We start from the raw sequence: 6853 nt of genomic DNA, 5'->3' as shown, positions 1-6853 counted from the left end.
AGGTCTTACCATAGATAACTATAGTGTAATATGGACTAGGTGTGGCAGACAGGGAGGAACCTAGAGAGGCCCCTTTGGTCAAAGTCCTCTCCATGTCCCATTGTCTCTGCATGACATGGCAAACATTTGTTTAGCAAATATTTGCTTTTCTATTTCCATGTGAGTTGCCTTCCTCCCCTTTGAAGTCCCAAACCACTATGCTCAACGTTCTCTTTTATCTTTAGCTGAAGATGATATTTAAGTTGGTGGCTTTGGCTATTTCAGTGAGTTCCTGGGTGTCTCCCATGTATACATGCTATTAAACTTTGTTTGATTTTTTCCTATTATTCTATCTCATGTCCATTTAACTCTTAGACCAGGCTAAAGAACCTAAAAGGGTAGGGGAATATTTCTTCCTCCTCTATGTTATATCTATCTATCTATCTATCTATCTATCTATCTATCTATCTATCTATCATTCTATCGGTCTATCGTTCTATCATTCTATCTATCGTTCTATCTATCTGTCTATCCATCTATCTTTCTATCATGTATCTCTCATCTATCCAGGTATCTTATTTTTCATGTTGAATGAATGAAGACTCTTTAGTGCATTGGAATATAAGGAATTTAAAACTTCTATTTTTTTCTATATCAGCTTCTGGTTACAGGTGATATATCCATCTTAAAAAATATTAAAAATCTCTTTCAATAAAAACTATATGCCTAATATTTTGCAAACATATTTGCCACACTTTTAATTATTTCTATGTATTTTCTGTATGTGTGACTCTTTTCACTGCCCATCACTAACCTTTCCTCCTACAATTTACCATCCTTGATCTTGTTTGTTTCATCTGTCAATCACCTTTGTCAATCTTTTTAGAGAAAATTTTTCAAAATAATGGTCTATTTTATGAGATCTTATCCAACTGTTGACTTCACATTTGAGCAGCAGCTAGGCAGAATGCTGAAATGGGTCATAGTCTTTCCCTTTAACCTCTAAAAATATTGTTCCTTCACGCTCTGATATTTGGTGTTTGAAAGGAGTGTTGGGTCATCTTGCATTTCCTGTGTTTGAAGCATTCTTCATGCTTAGAATTTGTCATTGTTACCAAACTATTTTTTGTTGTGTGGCTTTTGTTATTTGCTTGTAATATAACTAGTGTTTCAATCTCAAAATACAGATTATTTTTTAAAACTGGATAATTTTCTAGAATTCCTCTTTGATTATTATTTGTAGTTTACTTATTCTGCTTTCTTTTTGGAGATCTCTCTTAATATAAGCTGTATTTACATTTGGCTTGCTATTTTTTCTCATTTTCTCTGTCAGTGTACTCTCTTTGCCCTTTTTTTCTCGATTCCTCAGTTTCTTCTCAGTCTTGTCCTGTAAATCACTAATTAACTTTTCTGTGATGTCAAGTCTACTAATTATTGATTCAGACTAAAGTGTTTGTTTTTTAATTCAATAAGTGTGCTGTTTATCAACAGTTTTCCTCATCTTTTTCTAACTCATAGGGGCAATGTTTCAGTGATTCATTTTTCTTTCTTCTATTCTGTAAGGAGAATATGAATCTATTGAATCAGATCTTATTCTATTTTTCTTGTATTGAAACTATTTCTCATGTGCTTCTTATTGGTTTTTTTTTTTTGTTATCTTTAAAAAAATTAAATGTACATTCAATAGAGTTTTACAACTATACATTGCAGCGGGTTTTGTCACAAATTGTAACAATATTCTATCGGAATTCTTCACAGAGGTCCCCACCAAGTTGCCAGTCAGTCTGCCTTCTGAAAATCTTAATAGAGTGTCTTCACTTTTCACATGAAATTAACATGCCCAAACTAGACCAAGAATCATCTTCCCCTTCTGAACTCCCACAACAATTATACATCATTCTACCAATCATCCAGTATTAATTGGAGTGTCTTTTACTTGTCTTCTTTTTGACCCTCTCTTAAAGACAGAGTTCCCAGTTCCACAATGATTCATGTAGTCTGTCCTTTACATTTGTGCTGTTCCTTCTCATGTAACACATTTCCTACTTTAATAGCTACTTAGTCTTGCTCTGCTTCAAAGCAACCTGTGTAATATTGTCAGATTGTTCTTAAAGCTCAACTCCAATAATGGATTTCTTCAGAAGCTTTCAATAACTCTCTTTTTCTTATTGAATTAAGTACACACTCCTACCCATGCCATTCGAGACTTGTCAGAATACCACCCAGTCTTGACCCAATATACATTTAAACCCTTATCTTCCACCACTCAGTGCATACTGCAGTCTAGATGGACCCACTGGTCTGAAAGCATGTCTGTGGCTGCCCACCTATGTCCTCCTAGAAGGTGTTCCCTTCCAAGTTCATTTTAATTCTACAAACATATATTGATCTTCTATTTTGAGGCAAGAATGCCTAGTTATTAGAAATTAAAATGTAAATATAATGCATCTTCTTAACTAACAGATGACTCTGACATACACAGCTCATATATAATGTAATAATGTGCTGGCTCAAATCAATAAAGTGCATGAATAGACAGTAATGAATTCTATCCAGGGAATTCAGGGTAGCCTCCACAGAGAAGAGGATTTTAGAGCAGTAATGGAAAAGATGAATTTGAGGTTACTATCCAGAAAAGAGTGAAATGGGACTCCATAAAGTGGAGACAACATGAGAAGATTAAAAATAGTATAACAACTTATGATATATTTGGGAAAAGATAAATACTCTGGCATATTCGTCTGTGGTGTACAACCGACAAGATATAGAATGTGACCTGGAATGTGGTATGTGCTTAATCATATTTGTTGGATAAATGGAAGACTATCAGACTTGGAAGTATTAGAAGTGCATAATGAAGGACAGGATTACAAAGCAAGAGTGAAGCTATATTTTAAATGTGCAGATGCTAGCTCAGAGGTTTAGACTTTATCTTATGGGCAATTGGGAAGCAGAGAAGATTTTTGTATATGGAATTGCATGTTAATATGAGAGTTTCAGCCAAAATTTTGAGTATAGATACCATACTAGATATTGAAATAAGCAGTGAGACAGATCACCCTGTAGGACTTTTACAAACAAGAACTGGCCACAAGCCAGGTTTGCAGCTCTTAAACTGGTCCAAAGATTATCAAGAGTACATAAGGTTCATTAAGTGGAGATTGAGAGAGTGGAGAAGAAAGCTGTTGTGTGAGCCTCGGTTCCACCTATCATAGGGAGAGTTGGGGGCTCCTTCACCTCAAGTCAAACAAGAGGGGTTTTAAGACCACTGCAATATTTTAATAGGCATCTTCTATCATTCTGGGGGGAGAGACAGAGTGGGCAAATAGTTGACTCCTGCTTTCAAAATTCTAAAAGCAGAAAAATGACTAAGTAGCTATTTTAACATCTAGAGCAAGGGAGAAGCTGTTTTTGTTGTGGCAGAGAATGTTTGAATGCTTGAGTCTTTTCTGTGGGCCACAGGTAGGTCAAGAATTAAAAGACGTCTATGGGTATTATCTTAGATCCTGTGTAAAGGGCTGCCTGTACAAGTAAACAGACTTCAGTTTCTGGAATTATGTGGGCTGCAGAAGGAGTAATTGACCACTCAGAATAGAGATCCTTTTGCTCTGGTTTAGAGAACTGCAGGTGAGAGATCATCAGTGATTGAGAAATCTCTTGAGAGCCCATGAAAGCACTAATGAGGGAAGGAGTCGGCCCTAGGCAGCTCCCAGACCCACTGAATGCAGCTCATGACAGTAAATTCTGTCCTGTCCTCCATTCTGCTCTGTCCTTCCTGGGCTTAACTCTGCAGTGGTCAGAAACTAATATTTTCAAGCAGGGAAGGGGAAGAGAGAAGCTCCACCATCCTCCTTTCCTTACTGTAAGCTTCCTCCTCTCTGCCCAGCCCCGCACAGTGGATCTGATGGGTGGGAGGAAAGGATATAGGTTAGTATTAAATCAAGTTGGACTTGATATTTTACTTACAAAACTGAGGTAGTAACTTTAACTTAAGGTAGCCTTTCCTTGGAATGACCAAAAGAATCATATGATTGTCTGAGTTTTCATCCATTGGAAAGGAAATAACTAAATATATTTAAAGATAATGGTAGACTAAAATAAACTTGTTTTGTGATGACATCTCAGGAATCATACTTATCCGATGTACTAGTTACATAAAGAAATTTTATGAGCTTATCTGTGTTTTGGAAATATCCTCCACATGCCAAAAGAGTAATAATCTGAAGTAGGATAGATGAACCAGGAAGACCATCCCTTCCTGTCAAAGTTCCCCGTCATCAAAGTACAATCTCATAAATTAAATCATTACTGATTTTCTTTCACAGCCTTTACCCTCCAGTCAAAGCTGATCACTCATTAATTTATTTAATAGATATATATTGAGCACCTACTACATTTCAGATACTGAACTGATGCTTGGAATGCATGAAAGAATGAAACAGATAAAAATCCTTATCTGCATGGGGTTTACATTCTAGTTGGCAGAGATGGATAATAACCAACACACGTGGTACCTGAGTAACTTTCACAGTACACTAGAAGATAATAAGTACAATAGGGTAAAGAAACCAATATAGTAAAGGAATTTGAAAAAGATGGATTGGGGACAGTATCTCGGTTATAAATAAGGAGTCATTAGACCTCCTTTAGAAGGTAAGATTTGAGCCTTGAGGGAGGTGAGAAAGTCAGCCACATGGATATCTAGAGAAAAGAGTCAGTTCCAAAGCTTTAGTGTGGGATGGTGTTTGGTAATTTGTGAAACAGCAAGCAATACGGTATGGCTGGACAGGGTGAGCTGGGGGAATGGTAGTAGGAGATGAGGTCATAGATGTAATAGCAGTCAAATTGTGTAGGGCCTTGAAGCTCACTCCAAGGACTTTGACGTTTATATGGGGTGAGGCAGGAAGCTGTTAGAAGAGCTGAGCAGAGGAGTGACACAATCTGACTCACGTTGTAAAAGAATTGTTTCTTTGATCTTCTGTACCCTTTTTTTACTGTTCATATGACATTTACCAAAGCTGATTTTTTGTAATGTGATTATTTGTGTATAAGTCTCCTCTTCTAAATTAAAAATTCATAAATGAAAAAAGTCTAGGTCTGCTTAGCCTGGTATCACAGGGTGAATAACCAGTACTTTGCATATAAATGATACTCAACCTGCATTTGTCAGAGTATGGTTTTATATTCCTCAAGGCAAATGATTGTGGGGGTGGAAAAATAATTTTCCCTCTGCCATTCTAGGTTCTTAGCTGAGACACCCCCCCCCATAATAAAAGGACAAATTAACAGGAGAAAAACAAAGAGAAGTTTAATAACATGTCTACCTCCTGTATACATGGGAGAGACCTAGGAAAACTGAGTAACTCCCCAATGTGACCCAAGCCATCACCTTAAATAAATTTCCAGCTAAAGACAAAAGAAGATGTTGAGGGGGCAGTTATGGGAGGATTGGGAAAAGCACAAAAAATAAGGATAACATCATTATGCAGATTTAAGTTTTTGCCTTCTGCATCTATAAGAGTTTTTAGAGATTTAGAGTTATCCTTCTCTTCGTGGTACAGAGAAGGACTATTTCAAGCTGAAGACAATCAGGGCCCAGCAGACTCACAACAGATTTTCACTTACCCCTAAGTGCCTAGAAGGATTTAGATAAGGGGCCTGCACCAGGAAGAGAGCTATTACCAGAGGTGACGTTTTACATCAGAAAAACCTATCTGCTTTGCCTGGCAAGCATTTGTTTATCAAATATCTGCTCTTCCCATCTTCCTGTGAATTGTCTTCCTCCCCTTTGAAGTCTCAGTTCCTATGCCCTTCTCCTTAATCAGGATAGGATTTAAGCCTCAATTACTTGACTGCTGGGGAGTCTCATATTTTTATGGGGTTTTTGTATGTACAAAATTAAATTTTTTTCTGTTAATCCATCTTATGTCAATTTAATTATTAGACCAAACAAAGAACCTAAAGGGGAAATGGGAAAAAATTTTTTCTGCTCCTATGTATACTATACTCAAACATATAGAAAATACCATTTTACAGTGAATTTTATGCTATTTGGCTTAAGAGAATAACGAGGCCAGGATAATCAGATCTTCTAGTTGATGAAATAATTCTTTGAGCATCAGACTATACCAGTTTTGTGAAATCAATAGAATTCATCACCCCAAAATATGTCTTTTTGGCATAAGGATTATTTTGAGCTGGTTGTTTTTTAAAAAACAGTAGACATAGAAGAAACCCTGAAAACTAAGTAGAAGTTACCCTTTTGGAAGAGACATTAACATTTATAAGGGAAATCTCCTTGTGTAAGGGTGCACCAGGAATAGAAGGATAACTCTAAATCTCTAGAAACTCTTATCAATGGAGAAGGCAATGCCTTATATCTATGTAACAACCACACTCTCCTGTACTGTGCTTTGCCTGATGACCTCTCATAGCTGACTCTCCTCACCCCAACATTCTCTTTTGTCTTTAGCTGAATATGGTATTTAAGGTGATGGCTTGGGCCATTTTTGGGTCTTGCTCAGTTTTCCTGGGTCTCTCCCATGTATACAAGAAGTATATATGTTATTAAACTTCTGTTTGTTTTTCTCCTGTTAATTTATCTCTTTATTACAGGAGGTCTCAGCCAAGAATCTAGAATTGTAGAGGGAAAATTATTTTTTCTCCCTCATAGAGGAAAGGAGGGAGACAGGAAGGAAGGAAAACTCCCTATTGCTGCTGAGGCTACTTGTCTCTCCACATCCTAAGTCCCCCACCTATCCACTGCACACAATTTGTTCCTTACTGCTTTTCACTTTGCCATTTTTAACGTGTAAGCAGTGAAAGGTACGTTATGAAATAATACTTTCTGACTTGCTTGACATTGAGTGATCAA

The sequence above is a fragment of the Equus quagga genome, chromosome 19, assembly GCF_021613505.1.
Source record: "Equus quagga isolate Etosha38 chromosome 19, UCLA_HA_Equagga_1.0, whole genome shotgun sequence".
Taxonomy (NCBI): Eukaryota; Metazoa; Chordata; class Mammalia; order Perissodactyla; family Equidae; genus Equus; species Equus quagga.
Note: the sequence above shows the minus strand (reverse complement) of the source record.